This window comes from Papaver somniferum, chromosome 10 (assembly GCF_003573695.1).
Source record: "Papaver somniferum cultivar HN1 chromosome 10, ASM357369v1, whole genome shotgun sequence".
Lineage (NCBI taxonomy): Eukaryota > Viridiplantae > Streptophyta > Magnoliopsida > Ranunculales > Papaveraceae > Papaver > Papaver somniferum.
Window position 1 is genome coordinate 110748911 of NC_039367.1, and position 18009 is coordinate 110766919.

Here is an 18009-nt window from a genome sequence, read left to right on the forward strand (position 1 = left end):
AATTAAGAACAAAAGAAGAGAAGAGTTAAATGTTTCTCAGAGAAGAAAAAAGAATAAGAACTGATGAGAGAATGAGAATAAAGTTACAGTAGAACCCCTATAATTTAATACGCGATAAATTAATAATCACGATAAATTAATAAATTTTGTCGGTCCCGAGTTGGGACCAACGTGCTAAATTAATAATTCGCTAGATTTATAAAATAATAACGTTTCTTAGCTTTCTATAGGTCCCTTCGAATATTTAAATTAATAAGTCTCCAATTCATATAAATTTAGTTTTACATTTACGCTAATTTGGTAAAGAATGATTTAATTGTGATTTGGTTTTTCTTAAAATTGATGTCACATTGAATTTCATCTTGGATTTTCTTAACGTTAGAAGAGTTTTTGGTGTTGTAGTTTCCTATGCAATAATAGCCTATTCAATATATTTGCAGCTTTGATAACTTATTTACGGGAAGCTGGCTCTGTAACTACACTTTCATCTCCAACTTTCACATCATCACTTTCGTCTTTTCCCACGACACTCTCAATTATTTCTTCGTCAGTCAACAAATCTAAAATAATATCCTTTTGAAAGAAGTTTAGATCCATTCCATTGTGATAATTCAATCCATTGATTAAATTTTGCAATTTTCTAGTCTCTTTATTATCTAACGCTTCACTTGGATTCTTTGATACGGTGTCATTCATTGGACGAATCTTACAATGACGATTTTTTTTCCAACGAAATAAGGTGTATTGGTTCATTGTGCTGATTATTTTTTTTAGAATTAACCAATATTTTGATAAACTGATTAATATATAATTTAATAATTATTAGTTTATGCGATTATTTTATATCGCGATAAATTGATAAATTTTTCCTGTCCCGACGCTATTATATTTTATAGGGGTTATGCTGTATTATGCTTATATCCTCTCTCATATTTATAGCCGCAATAAAAGGATAAGAAAACCGCCGCAAGAATCAAGGGGAAGTTATTGCAAGGAATGGGAAACGTGTAGAAAGAGAGAATTTTTCTCCGAACTTTGACCATTATCAAACTTAGAAGAAAATTGGCAAATTGTATACACATAATTCACATTGGCCACATGTTAAGAATAATACATGTGGACTTTACGAGATGAAGCATCAAAATTGCCACGTTACAGCACCTGGGAATGTAATTCTCCATATGCCACGCGTTCATCAGGAAGCAGATCCAACGATCAAGAAGTGGGGAGTACCAGACGGAAAGACTACTGCGTAGCGCAGAAGGAGATCAAGGAGGTTACTTTACCCCATCCCAAGATGAATTCAAAATGGACGAAGGAGATGAAGTTCACTGACACTGAAATGAAAACAGGTGCAACAGCTGTCTCGAGCGTGGGAAATACCCCAACCATCAGCATTAAATGCTACGAACATAGGATACGTGTCACCATATATGTGGTGGAAGGATAGGTGGATCATCGTCGCAACATATTACTGTTGAACATCATCGGGACAATACGAAGACCAGCTTTATTATCAGCACGCGAACCAAGGAAACAAGTGACAAGCATGTCAGTAAAAGGGACGCACACGAAGAACCTATAAATACCTCGTTCAACCAAGAGAGAGGGGTCTTCCAATTTAGGAGAGAACCATTAGTAGAGAGAGAAAGTGTAAAACATTAGGTATGAGAAATACCCTTTTACTTTACCCTCGTTTCTTTACTCAGGATCATTTGACTAAGCTTTGTAATACCTATCAATCCATAGTGAAAACCTCAACACCCCGTGGATGTAGGCCTTAATGTTGAACCACGTAAATCGTTATCTCATTTAAATTCTGCACTTATTATTTATCTTGTCTTGCGAATTTATTTATGATCGTTATCATGCATTCGAACTTAATATAAATAGAACGATGACGAGGTCTTATGCTAAGAGTTCTCCCTCTTGTTTTATTCTGAGTTTATCCATGTATTTCAAATATCGCACTCATCGTCATTGCGAACATTGGTTGTGAACACGAAGATGGCATCGTAACTTCTGTGTTCACACGGACAGAGGAGTTTCCATGAATTGGTGTGGTCGAGAACCAAAATTCAGGAACTTTAATATCTCACGGAGGCAAGAGCGTCCATGATTCTGATTGAGGAAAGGGCAAAAAAATATTAGACGGGAGGAGAAGTGTCTGAGATTTGTCCGGGTGAGATTTGAAGAGAATGTGAAGAAAATGCTTTTCAGTTTCAAGGAACTGACAAGCCATGGATATTGTGGGCTGGACTTCTACAGTTCTGACCGCGACCCATTGACTGTTTTGAGAAATTTTATTCACGACCACAATTTAGACGTGAACTCTGTTTGGGATTTTGGCGAGATGGGAGACATATTTGACATGGGAATCGGTACGAGCGCAACTACAATTTGGATACTTATAAAAAGAGATATTTTTATCACTTCTAGGAGATCTTTAACCAAATTCTCGAGAAAGAACACAAGAGGAGAAAAAGCTAGGGTTTGGAGATTTACCGCCACAATATTGGTTAATTTCTTTTACTCTATTTTTTGTATATCGTGGGTGTTTCCACATCCATGAGTAGCTAAACTTCTTGGTGACTGGGGATGAATTTTGAGTTTAAAATATGATATGTTAATCTGTTTTGATTTCTTCATATGATTATCATTTGTGTTTACTATTAAGAATGATTATGACTGATTTATAGATTGTTTAGGAGGCCTACTAAATTGATTTGTTAATTTAATCTATTATTATTAAGTATTAGGATATTCATAATTGATGAGTAATTCCTTACACAAGTAGAAACGTGAGACCTTACAAAGTATTCTGTAAAGATATCGTATGTAAAGACAATACCAGCAAGTAGACAGAGCGTACTGAGTTAAATACTAGGATCAAACCTAAATTCACAAACCCTAAAGTATTCAATTGAAGTACATCTTTTAAGCGTACCTCATGGTGGTTCAGGCGGATAGAATTCAAAGACTAAATGTACATGTTTTCCATTGATATAAGGAATTTGGGGATAACTAAGCGTACCTACTATCCCATGGTTGGTGATAATTTTTGATTTTACAAAATAAAAAGATGAGTATAATTTTTTGATGAATATTCAGTAACGAAGAAGGATTCCCTGATCATATTTTTCTTCGTTGCTTGCAACTTAATTACTTTGAATTGCTTTGATTTTACTTTAGAACTAAAACAAATCCCTATTGTGACGTTTTTCACAACTAAAACTCCCTACTCTTCGTGGAAACGAACTTGACTTCCATTATATTATATTATTAATTAATTGTATGAATTTAAGATCACTAATTTCATTGCACCTATGATACATATCATCATCTACAAAACATCCTTTACTAGTTGCACTCTCCTTTATTGCTACTGCTCTAGTTCCTACTTGTTACTCTCAAGCATCCAAATATCCTCATTCGAAAACTGCAATGAAAAATGAACACTTTGATTTCAAAATAGCTGGTACTTGGTCCATGGTACCACCTGGAGATGGTCAAAATATTATTGGATGTAAGTGGATTTTTAGGATAAAACAACACACTGATGGGTCTATAGACAAGTATAAAGCCAGAGTTGTGGCAAACGGGTTTCATAAACAAGAGGGTGTTGACTTCACTGAGACTTTCAGTCCAATAGTATTAGATTGGTTCTTTCTTTAGTTTTTCATCACAATTAGTCACTGTCTTAGATTGACATCAACAATGCCTTCCTTCATGGTGACTTGGAAGAAGAAGTTTATATGGCTCAGCCTTATGACTTCATTGATCCTGAGAAGCCATATTATGTATGAAAGATTCACAAGTCCATTAATGGACTCAATCAAGCACCAAGGGCTTGGCATGCTAAGATGACAGAAGCACTTACATGTTTGGGGTTTATAATTTCAAAGGCTGATTCATCTCTATTTGTTAAAAAAATTGGGTATAAAATTATTGTTCTTCTAGTATATATAGATGACATTATACTCACAAGATCTGACTCGGCTTACTGTGCTTCAGTTATTATAAATTTGGGCAAGAAGTTTCTAGTCAAGGATTTAGGGGCCTTATCTTACTTTCTAGGAATTGAAGTCAAGATAAACTCAAGCGACCTATTTCTTTCTCAGACTAAATATTGTCTTCATCTTCTCAATATGATGAATATGGTGGGTGTCAAGCCTTGTAACACTCCATTGCATGCAAATTTCAAGCTTAGCTCCATAAATGGCAAACTTCTCAAGGACCCTGCTGAGTACAGGTCCTTAGTTGGAGATCTGCAGAACCTCACATGGACAAGGAATGAAATCTCATTCTTAGGTAATCAAGTGTGTCAGCATATGAGTGCTCCTACTGCTACTCATTTTTCTGATGCCAAGAGAATCCTTAGATATCTCAAAGGAACTATACATCATGGCTTATTTTTTCAGAAAGGTTTACAAGTTCTTCATGGTTTTAGTGATTGATTAATGATTTTTCGTGGGTTATAGTAATGAGGTTCAAACTCTCGGACATGTGAAGATTAAATTTAAAGTTTTAATAAAATATATACAAAATTATTAACAATGGGTGCGAGAGGTAACCAAGACACTAGATTCCACTATTATGCAAAATTGAATGATAAATATTTCAAAACTCTATTCAATGCTTAAGTCCTCTTTTATCTTTAATTCACTATCAATCATACAGATTCTCAAACATTATTTGTAAACCTTAAGCATAGATTATCAAGAGATTAAACCAAGCATAACCTATCAAATTGAATAACAAATAATTAAGACAATCATTCAAACAATTTAAAACTCTGCAAAAGCAGCGATTAGGTGAATTATATAATTAAATGAAATAGTTACCCATTTATGTTGCGCGAATAGATTCCTCCATTTCCTTGGTTACGAGGGAATTAGCTCATCATAGTATAAATGCTCTCAAAATAATTTATTATGGCTCAAAAATGGTTTACAAATGATGAGAAGAAGAGAAAATGGTGTAAACAGATAATGTGCGACCCACAGGAAGCGTCACACACGAACGATACATATGAAATGTTGTAGTCTTTGGGAAACTACGACCCACACTCCACTGTCGCTGTCACTGTTGAAGAACGACAATCTCTTACAGTCCATTGTTCTTCGTGTTCATCTTCATGCAGCAGCAGAAACAGAGTTTTGTTAAACTCTGATTTCGTCTTCTCTAGCTCTCCCTAGCTCCAAAACTCTCGACACCTTTTACAAACTGTTTTGCCTTGTATTTATAGTGAATTGGATCCAAAAATCCGACCATTGATTGCATATATTCTCCATTTAATCCAAATATTCTCGGCTGCCAATAATAACGAAAATTTCCATTTTTAATCCATGCACGCGTTAACTTTGATCCTGCACGCTCCCAAATGTATTCTCCACGCCTCAACACTCTTCCAACGCTAGTAGGACTCTTCCATGCACACAAGAACTCCATTTTTTCTCGTGTTACAGTGCACGTGCTCTGTTTTGGGCTCAAGGATCATCACGCATTTTCCAGCCACTTCTGATCGAACCCACTTCCCATAATGTGTTCCTCATGCCATATCACATCTTCCTACCAAGTTTGAGCGATTTAATCTCCCTAAAACACCTTCATTTTGTTGATTGAAACTCTAACAGTTGAGAACTTCATTTCCCGCCAAATTTTTTTTTTGAATTTAAAGAGATGAAGTGCCCCTAATCGTCTGTGGAGTGTAAATAGCAAATGCCCAATTGAGGTTCCCCTTTGTAATTGGGTTGCCTCTTAACCAAAATGAGATTCCGAATAACAAATGTCCTCCGGGGATGCCCCGCATAATTTTTCGAGCAGATCTTTCCAAAAATGTTTATTTCCTAAAAATACATAAAAACACAATATTAGTACAAAAATAGAGTTCCAACAATACGGACATTGAGGATAAATTAGACACAAAAATGTGTCTATCAAATACCCCCAAACTTATTATTTGCTAGTCCTCGAGAAAATCTAATCTAGAAAGTAAAATGACTACACTTAGCACGTGCAGCAAGCCGTTAAACCACTAGGTGGCCCTAGTGGCGGAGTGTTGTCTCCGGAGGTTTTACCAGAGGTGTACCCACAAAACCTTTACTCCAGACCCTAGCTATCTACAACGAACCTTGGAAGGCACTAAAGAATCTCTTTGGTTGGCTTACAATCACTGACTACAAGAGGAAGTACCCTGATGCGAAATTCCAATTGTTGTACACGAGTTTACACTCAAGCATACTAAAATTCATATAAAGTGACAGAGCTCTACTCAGATAGTTGCACTATGGACATCATATTCGGAGTCAAACTAATCATATGGATAGAAAAAGGAGATGGAGATGAAAAATGTCGATGGTTTTGATGTTAACCAAATGATCGAAGTTTCACATATCTGTCTGAAGGCCACTGCCAGAATGAACCTATCCTAATGGACTGAGATACTGGTCTGACTAATATCAACACAACTGGCATATACAAGGGAACCAGTGGTCAATAACTTAAATCTAGATCAACAAACTGGCAAATACAAGGGAACCAGCAGTTGACTAAACAGAACAATAACCATTTTTTTTTAACTTAACGGCATGAATATATCTTTTTGATCCAAGCGCATGCTTCTTGTCAACAGATTACACGATAGTTCCCACGGGTCCTGCATTCCACGTTTGCTTAGGCGACGGAAACAGGGAGAACACATGCATATTGCTATCCAAGTGTTAATACTTATTCCGATTGGTCTAACTGGTCCGGTCTTTTTTTTTTTTAGTAACTCAGTCACTCTAATTCACCCTAGCAGTGGTAACAACTTGAATCGTGTGCCCCACCTAATCACTTAGAGAAACATAGTTTAAAATGAAAAAATAAAAAAAAGAAATGAAAAGGACTCAACGAGATATGGTGCAACTATCATGTTATTTCTAACACCTGAGCTCTGTGCTTTTATGAATAGACTCTTTCGATGTTTCCATCTAATCAGATTGGTTCCTCAACTCCTATAACCAAGATGTTCCCATCCACTTAGATTGGTTAGTGCAAACCTTAATAGGCATAAATTTCTAGGCTCTGGAGTTTACTAATTGCAACTAAAAAGTTTCTCCCATACCCCAAAACTTAAATCTAACATTGTCCTCAATGTTCTAAAGATGAAATTAAAAGCATGAACAAGGAGAAACGATTACTATTTCAAGCAAAAGAGTTAAGGAAGGATATTACCGTGTTGCATGAGATTGGGTTACCTCCCAAGAAGTGCTAAGTTTAAAGTCTTCAGCCAGACTTAGAAAAGGATTGGTCAACTCGAACCATAAAGTAACAGTCGAAATAACCGTGGGTCTTCAAAACCAAATAGAGCTGACCATAGGAAACTGCAGTGAACCAAGAAAATAGACAAGAAAAGCATGCCCTTACCTAGTTTCCTGAAAACTATCGCTAATTGCGGTTCAGGTTCAGGTTCTATGAAAGGGTCTAAATAGAATATTTTCATTGGCTGCGTTTCTTCATAGATGGGATCCGAATCACTAGGTCTTAGAGTCTGTAAAAACTCAAATACGAACTTAGAATCACGAAGTAATAACCTAACTAATTGCGGATCCTCTAAGTCAATCAGATATGACTTACATAGTTGACCACAGTGAAAGAGGTGGTATTCCTTAAGAAAATGTGTCGACCCTAATATCCTAAAGTGATTAGGTTTAGTCTCAAAACTTAATAACCGACACATCTTAAAATCAAGAGTTCCCACAATTGGTTGAAAAGTTTTTGGTGGGAAAACAAAGTCAATCTTGGTATCATAGCCTGGGTTAACCACATCAACCAGAGGATGGGTTTCTAACAACTGAGCTTCTTTCTGGACATCATTAGGTTCGGGAAAACGTGTATGAAGATAATCTTGTAAGATGGTTGAGGCACAAATGTCAATTCCTACAGGAGGGTACTTTCTAAGAGTTAAAGCACACGGAGAATGATAATCACCCCCAAACTTAGAGTTTTCTGTGTCTCTAGAAAGACTAGTCACAACTTCCCTAATTTCTAGGTCATCTGATTCATGGAAATGGTTAATAGATTCTTCTAAGTTGGGTTCATCCTCACTCATTTCTACGAGTTTATCATCTTTTAAGACTAGTGTTTCTAAATCGCTAGATTCTAAAACAGTATTCTCAGGGTAAACTCTTTCCTCTAAACCATCATCACAATCATATAAAGGATTATCAGAGAAAGGCTCATAAACCAAGGTTTTAATCATAGTTACCTCCTCCGATTCACTGATAGGCACATCAAATAATGGATTATCCAACATATTGCAGGCTAAAGGATCATGAACTACATCTTCTAAAACGGTGGTATCTCTAGTCAAATCCACATTCTTTTGAATAGGTGAATTATTATTAAAATTATTTGGATTTGTATTAGAAACAACACTATCATTATAAAGCTCAATCGGAGTAACAAATTCCTGATCACTATGCCTACATATTTCATGTTCTTCATCAATACTATCCTCATCATAATCATCACTATAATAACATGAAAATGATCGAACCTTATCAAAACAAGTAATGTTACCAATTCTAACCTCGTCCTCTAAATTAGGCAAATATTCACTATTGATATCAAGGGTAGAATTAGAAACCCTATTTTGGAAATTTAGATTATTTCGAGCAGTAGCCAACTGTTCATTTTCTGCCTCTAGACGTGCCTGAATTTCACCGAGCATAACACTTATACGTTCACCACTCTCGTTTATCATCTCAGAATATCGTGTACACTCTTCTTTTGAACTATTCATTGCAACTAAACATTTATACGTCCTTTCAATCCGTTGTTGGGTCTCTTCTAGAGATGGAACAGGTTCAGAAATATCATAATCAGGACTAGTTTCCAAAAACGAGTAACCAGTACTATAGTGTTCCTGATTTTCTTACTCGTAAGACCAATTCGCGTGTGGATAGTAATTGGGCTCACCATGGTATGAACCATAACCTTGAAAAGGTTGGCGTTCCCAACCACTATTCCCACCATGGTCATAAAAATGATGATGTCCATATTCAAATTCAGATCGATACTCATTGTATTGGCTTCTATCATACCAGTTCGACATTCTTAATTGCAAGGGAATTCTATACAATCACAAACAAGGCTGACTCGACCAAATCAAACATATAGAATCTAGCAAACAAAAAGCATGATGGCTCCACTTAGATTGTTTTCTAGACCAACTTCTATTCCTTCGAAAAGGAATTCGTTACAATTTGAGCACACTCCTCTGGAATCAATCTGAGTCAAAGTAAGTTGAATTGAGGCGAGGGAATCTCAGTGGAGCTTTGATACCCAAGGCCTCACCGCTATCACAAGGCGGCGCAATCACGCATTCAACTCACAGAAACCATCATGAACTTCGAAGTATGCTAAAAGAGTAACCAATATTTTTCGAAAGATTTTCCTACCAAACTCGTTACCCTATCGGTCTCGTTCTAATCAAATTTTAAGCTTGGGTTCGAATTAGGTTTCGTTTACCTAAGGCGGGCAAGAAGGGAACGGTGATGAAATCCGAACCCTTATCTTGTATTGGCCAGGCCTTGCCCTTTACTAGGAATTTAAAAACATCCAAATTCGTCCTCAATCAAGGAATCACCTTAAGGAATACAGTAAACCCGCTGACAGGAGATTCGCGAGTGTTTCGATGGACTTACCTCCCGTACCAGACGGGGGATGAACCGTTGAAGTCGACTCGGGCCACGACTCCTATGTCATGTACGAACCCGAGGGGCCGAGACGATATAGTAAGCGTCGTCCTTCCTTGCACACAGTTCATATAATATTTTTTTTTAATAATAATACCCTTCCGTAGGGTTAAAAAAATAATAAAGTCCAATTGTCCAGAATAAAGTCCAAATAAAAAGTCCAAAAATTACAAAAATTATGAAAAATAAAGCCTATTTACAAATCCTAAAAAAAATTTATGTCTTTTTTCTTCTTTTCTTTTAGCTTTTAGATTTTAGCTTTAAGCTTTTTGTTCCCAAGTCCTTAGTATTCCACTTCGAACCTGTAAATCAAAGACACCAAAAGAAACGTAAAAAGGAACAAATAATAGTAAAAAAAATAATAAAAACCTAAAAATACTACCTAAGCACAAATCCGTGTCGGCGGCGCCAAAATGATTAATGATTTTTCGTGGGTTATAGTAATGAGGTTCAAACTCTCGGACTTGTGAAGATTAAATTTTAAGGTTTAATAAAATTATATACAAAATTATTAACAATGGGTGCGAGAGGTAACCAAGACACTAGATTCCACTATTATGCAAATTGAATGATAAATATTTCAAAACTCTATTCAATTCTTAAATCCTCTTTTATCTTTAATTCACTATCAATCATACAGAATCTCAAACATTATTTGTAAACCTTAAGCATAGATTATCAAGAGATTAAACCAAGCATAACCTATCAAATTGAATAACAAATAATTAAGACAATCATTCAAACAATTTAAAACTATGCAAAAGCAGCGATTAGGTGAATTATATAATTAAATGAAATAGTTACCCATTTATGTTGCGTGAATAGCTTCCTCCATTGCCTTGGTTACGAGGGAATTAGCTCATCATAGTATAAATGCTCTCAAAATAATTTATTATGGCTCAAAAATGGTTTACAAATGATGAGAAGAAGAGAAAATTGTGTAAATAGCTAATGTGCGACCCACAGGAAGCGTCACACAAGAACGATACATATGGAATGTTGTAGTCTTTGGGAAACTACGACCCACACTCCACTATCGCTGTCACTGTTGAAGAACGACAGTCTCTTACAGTCTATTGTTCTTCGTGTTCATCTTCATGCAGCAGCAGAAACAGAGTTTTGTTAAACTCTGATTTCGTCTTCTCTAGCTCTCCCTAGCTCCCAAAACTCTCGACACCTTTTACAAACTGTTTTGCCTTGTATTTATAGTGAATTGGAGCCAAAAATCCGACCATTGATTGCATATATTCTCCATTTTATCCAAATATTCTCGGCTGCCAATAATAACGAAAATTTCCATTTTTAATCCATGCACGCGTTAACTTTGATCCTGCACGCTCCCAAATGTCTTCTCCACGCCTCAACACTCTTCCAACGCTAGTAGGACTCTTCCATGCACACAAGAACTCCATTTTTTCTCGTGTTACAGTGCACGTGCTCTGTTTTGGGCTCAAGGATCATCACGCGTTTTCCAGCCACTTCTGATCGAACCCACTGCCCATAATGTGTTCCTCATGCCATATCACATCTTCCTACCAAGTTTGAGCGATTGAATCTCCCTACAACACCTTCATTTTGTTGATTGAAACTCTAACAGTTGAGAACTTCATTTCCCTCCAATTTTTTTTTTTTGAATTTAAAGAGATGAAGTGCCCCTAATCGTCTGTGGAGTGTAAATAGCAAATGCCAAACTAAGGTGCCCCTTAGTAATTGGGTTTCCCCTTAACCAAAATGAGAGTCTGAATAACAAATGTCCTCCGGGGATGCCCTGCATAATTTTTCGAGCAGATCTTTCCAAAAATGTTTATTTCCTAAAAATACATAAAAACACAATATTAGTACAAAAATAGAGTTCCAACAATACGGACATTGAGGACAAATTAGACACAAAAATGTGTCTATCAGTGATGCATACTGGGAAGCTCACAAGATGATAGAAAGTCTACTGGTGGGGTTTGTGTGTTCTTTGGTCCTAATATTATCTTATGGTCAGCAAATAAACAACCAACATCGGCAAAAGTTCAATTGAGGCAGAGTACAAATCTCTTGCTCATTTTGCTGCTGAAATAGTTTGGGTATGCCTGTTATTGAAGGATCTTCATATATTTTTTACACTTCCACCTCAGTTGTTTTTGACTATCAAAGTGCTATCAGTCTCTCATCTAATCAAGTGTTTCACACTAGAACGAAACACTTGGCAGTGGATTTTCACTATGTCAGGGAACTTGTTCACAATAAAGCTTTAAGGTTTTATTTTGTGTCCTCTATTGTTAAGGTAGTTGATGTATTAACTAATGGACTTGCAAGTTCAAGGTTTGAGTTCCTAAAATACAAACTGAAAGTGTTTTTTCTCTCACACTTCAGTTTGAAGGAGGGTGTTTTTCATAACACAATAACTTATTCTGTTATTTCAGTTCATATCTTATAGTACATCCTATCTGTAATATTATAGAAACTTACGCACAGCCATCCCCTAGATAGACAGGTATATATGTATCTTTTGCATTGGTACAAATGTACCGAATTACAGCTGTTGTGACAGCCTGTAATATTTCCCTTTCTGGTATATAACCAGTCTATCTGTTTGTATGATTGGCAACTACCATCAGTAAAAATCATTTCTTGTATCTCTTTTCAATCTCTAATATGAATACAACTATATATTAAACTTAGTCGTATATTTACGCAGTCATCGCATAAGCAAATGAGGCATAATTCACCGTACAAAACATACTATAAAACAACTATCCTTAACGAAACACTTCCGCTTAACTGTGTAGTTACCATTCTACACTTGAATGCAAGTACTGATTTGATTTCAGCGGGACCATCAAGCCAGGAACGATTAGGTCCAAGCCAGCTGCCAGGATTTTAGTTTGTTGTCGACAGTCCTAGTTTAAAGATAAAGATATAAAAGAATTTTTTATTTTTAGATTACTCAATTGGTTACACAACTCATGGTATATATAGAGCTCAATATTATCAATATATGAAAGACCTATAAATTAGGAAATATTATATTGTAAATAAAGTGAGTATTTATCCTATAGAATGCAACACTCCCTATCAAGTTGGTGCATAAATATTACACATGCCCAACTTGTTCAGAAAACTTAAGTACTGCTTAATCTATACAGAGTGAGTAAGGATGTCAGCGAGCTGATCTTCAGAGCGAATCGGTGGAAACTCAATAAACTTCTTCTCCATCTTCTCTTTGATGAAAAATCTATCAATCTCCATGTTTAGTACGATCATGTTGTACATGATTATATGTAATATCACGTGCATCTTTATTATCACTATACAAAAGAATCGATTCCTTAGGAAGAAACCCCAAATCCTTGAAAAGAAACTTTTACCACAAAGTTTCACAGATACCATTCGCCACACCTCTGTTTATACGCCGCGGAAGCTGTTTTCTTGATGATTCATGAACATCCTCGGAAAACAATTGGTTAGTGTGTTATCTTCTTGAAATGTAGACTCTGGAATTTCTTCTCTTAGAACTTCTGAAATTTCTTCAGTTAGAACTTCTTCTTGAATTTCAGTATTCTGATCCGATAATGTATTTCCTGTTTCTGTTGCTTCTCTTGAAACTTCTTCATCTCTTATAATTTCTTCATCAGCAGATTGAATAATTATATCACCAGGGCCAGTAATAACAGATACATCAGTATCATATATATCGTCGTCATACTTATGAGTCTGAATTTCTTTGTGGTACTCCCCCTGAAGTTCAGACTCACATGAAAAATACATAAAATTTTCATGAAATACAACATATAAAGTAACGAACATTCCTTTGGTTGGAGGATGATAAAAACTGTATCCCTTTTTTGTTGCTACATATCCTACAAATATACATTTCAAAGTTCGAGGAGCCAACTAATCACGCTGACTCTTGTATAGATGTACAAAAGCTACACAACCAAGCACCCTAGGTGGTAAATTTGGAAGAGTTGGAGCGACAACTGTTTCAGTAAGAGCTTGATATGGTTTCTGAAACACAATGGTACTGGAAGGTACTCGATTTATAAGATATGCTGCAGAAGTAAGTGCCCCACCCCCGTATGACAATGACATATGTGCTTCTATCTATGAAGCACGAACAACTTCTAATAGGTGACGATTTTTTCTCTCAGCTACTCAATTTTTCTGAGGTGTATTAAAACATGTATTTTGATGAATAATTCCATGTCCCTCCAAAAAATGTTGAAGGTTGGAATCCATATATTCACCACCATTAAACTACGCAGTACTTGAACCTGTTTTTGTACTGAGTACTAATCATTTTATAAAATCGTCACTTTTATTCTTCATTAGACATACCCAAGTCACCCTAGTGCAATCATCAATAAACTTAACAAACCATTTTGAACCACCCAAAGTAGTGACTTTAGACGGTCCCCAAACATCATAATGTATAACCATAAAAGAAACTGGACTCTTATTGAAAGATAGTGTATAAGAAGCATGACGGCTTTTTGCAAGTTCACATAATTCATAATGAAGACTAGAGATATCAAGTTTTGCAAACAAACTAGGAAATAAATTTTTGAAATATCCAAAAGACGCATGTCCCAATCGTTATTGCCATAACAAGATTTGAGATTTCTGTCTCTCCCCCTCAGAACCATCAGTAAGTAGAGCTTGACGCAGCTTATCAGAACTACTAGACACTAGATCCAAGTAATATAACTTCCCAGCTTAACACCAAAACCAATCGTTTGCCTCATTTGATGTCCTTAAATACACAAGAGTCAGGCCAAAAAATTACCACATAATGTAAAGCATTATTTATTTGGGAAAGTGATAACAAATTACAATCTATGGTGGGAACTACCAAGACATAATCTAAGTTCAAAGTTTCAGTGAGGGATACTGATCCTTCACCAGTAATTGGAGCTTGTGAGCCATTTGCAGTGGAGACTGTTTTTTGTAAGGATGGTTTAATGGATGAAATTTGTCTGGAATCAAATGTCATATGGTCTGTAGTACCAGAATCAACTATCCATGAATTATTCGAAAAAAGTGAAGAGATATTTAAAACCTTACCATCATTACCTGCTCTTGCAACTGATGCGGATATTACCATAAAATTCTTTTCTTTCTTTGTTGAAACTGAAGCAGCATTAGAATTCCTCTTTGACTCCTTCTTATTCTTTGACTTAAATGTTTTTTGTATATCCAGTTTGATTACAGTGGGTACACTTGAGTGTAGACTTGTCCACCTCCTACGAATGTCTCTGAAAGGATCCCTTTTGATTGTACCAGTTCCGAGTTACCATAGTAGAAGGTTCAATTTCTTCTGATTCTTTAACCATCGTTGTACGTCGAACAGATTCACGATGAACAAGTGTGTAACATAATTCCAATTCAGGAATATGATCCTTTCTCAAGATTTCACCACGGATCTGATAAAAACTTTCATCTAACCCAGCAAGGAAGATATGCACCCTTAGCCGCTGAATTGATTTTCGATAGGTTTAAATATTTATTATCCATAACCAATTTATCACAATGATCTAACTCTTCAAAGATTTCAGTTAGCTCTTCGTAATAAATAGAGAGTGCTCTGCCATTTTGTTTTGCAGAAAACGCTCGTTGATTCAGAGTAAATACTTGTAGTTCATCATCTCCATCATGAAAGGCTTTAGATAGTGTTTCCCGAATATCTCGAGCAATAGGTAATCGAATATACCTCTTCATGATTTCTGGCGACATGGACATCAACAACCATCTCTTGACTTTTTGATTATCTATGTACTACTTTTCATATCCCTCATCTTCTTCAGTAGGTTTTTTTGTCTTTCCTAGAATAAGAGAACTTTTTTCTTTCTCGGCGATATGCATCTCCATGATTTGTGACCACAAATCATAGTTGGTTTCATCAAGAACAATTCCCGCCTTGAACGCTGCACCTTCATATTGAACAATAATGGGGGCAGATTTGTTAGATATTTCCATCTTCTCTTTATGTCTTAGTTTGCCAGATTTCTCATATAGTTCTGAATCAGTTCCCATGATTCAAGAACCCTAACACTGCGATACCAAGTTCAAAGATAAAGATATAAAAGAATCATTTATTTTTAGATTACTCAATTGGTTACACGGCTCATGGTATATATAGAGCTCAATATTCTCAATATAGGAAAGACCTATAAACTAGGAAATAATATATTGTAAATAAGGTAAGTATCTATCCCATAAAATGCAACAGTCCCAACTCATAAGTGAAAACACCCACCCAACTTACAAGATTTTAATCCATCCATTCTCAACTCAAATTTAATGTAGGAAATACCATTTAGTCATAATAATAATATGTTAGAGTTAGTTTGGTCCAGTTGACCCAGTCAACTGTCTGTTTGGTCTTTTTTTTAAATATATATTGTTGTTTGGTCATAAATATTATTGTTTGGTCCTAGGATAGACAATACCCACACATGATGACGTCATCAATGATGTCATAATCTTCTAATAGTGGCAGAAAATTCCTTTTTTTCTTTTTTCTCTCTCTTAATAAAAAAAAAACTCAAAACTGAAATATATTTTGAACCACATGTCCAAAAATGATAAATTTTATATATTCGGAAAGCCCTCGACGAGAGCTTTCCAACGAATACCAGTATGTTTCGTAGCTTTTAATTTACCTTATTCTTAGGCTAAAAAATAACTATAAAATGAACTATATATGAGTTCATTATACAAAATGAACTAATTTAATGAACTACCATACTAGCTAGTTCATTCTACAGAATGAACTGTCATGATTAAGTAACATACGAGTTCATTCTACAAAATGAACTGGTATAATGAACTACCATTACAAGTTCATTCTACCATATGAAATACCAGTAGGAGTTCATTCTACAATATGAACACCTATTACGAGTTCATTCTACGATATGGACTATCATTAACGAGTTCATTTTATAATATGAACTACCATAATGAACACCTATTACGAGTTCATTGTACAATATGAACTACCACACTTAATTATTATTAGGAGTTCATTTTACAATACGAATTATCAATCCTACGATATGAACAACCATTATGAGTTCATTCGACAATAAGAACATCTATCACGAGTTCACTCTACAATGTGAACTATAATAATGAACTACTATTGTGACTTCATTCTTAATAATGAAGTACTTTTATGAGTTCATTCTACAAAACAAATTGCTAGCATATACGAGTTCTTTCTACGAAATGAAATGCTAGAAGTAGAATGAACACCATGTTCTAAAATAGTGTTCATTCTTGGATATGAATACTATTATACCAAAAAAAATAAAATTTTGAAACATAGTATAATGGGTATTAGTTGTGTAGATCTCGACGAGACCTTTCCGAATATATAAAATTTATTAATTTTCGATCTATATTTTCAGAGATATTTTATTTTTCATTTTTTTTTATTCATTAATGTTAAGAAGAGAGAAAAGATAAAGAGAAATAAAAAAAAACACGTGAGGAAAAGAAAGAATGGAAGAGAGAAAAAATATTTTAGATACTTTAAGGTCCTGTTTGGTATAGTTTTCAAAAACAGTTTTATGTTTTTAAAAACAGAGAAAACAGAAAACAGGAGAAAACGTGTTTGGTAAGGACATTTTCAGAAAATGTTTTCTATCTGTTTTCTGTTTTTAAAAACAAAAAAATGAAAACAACAAATTATTGTTTTCTGTGTTTTCTCTTTTTTTCTTTTCTTTATTCTTTTCTTCTTTTCAGAACAAAGTAAGAGATGGGGGAATGACTGCAAGTGAGTCATGGCTAATATCACTATCTCTTAGACGAATCTTTACATTTGATCCGATTTAGTTGGTTTTCCTTGTTTTCAAAAACAGTTTACCAAACAATTTTTAGAAAATGAAAACAAGGAAAAAATGGTATGTTTTTAAAACAGTGGAAAACTATTTTTGAAAACTGTTTTTCAAAACTGTACCAAACAGGCCCTAATATTTTTAATAAATAAGGATTAAATAGGGCGGTGACTAAATACAACCCTCACTAAGTTTAAATGCAACTCTTTTAAAATATTGGTGAACATAACTCACCTTAATTATTAAATATTGGTGAACATAACTCACCTTAATCATCATCTCTTTATTCTGCCAGTTCTAATTTTGTCCTAGGTCTTGATAACCCAAAATATGATTCACTGTTACTGTTAATAGATCCAATCAAATCAATCACTAAGCTTTAACTCTCGATATATTCTAAATTGATGTTCCAATTAAGAGTGTCTATGGGGTTC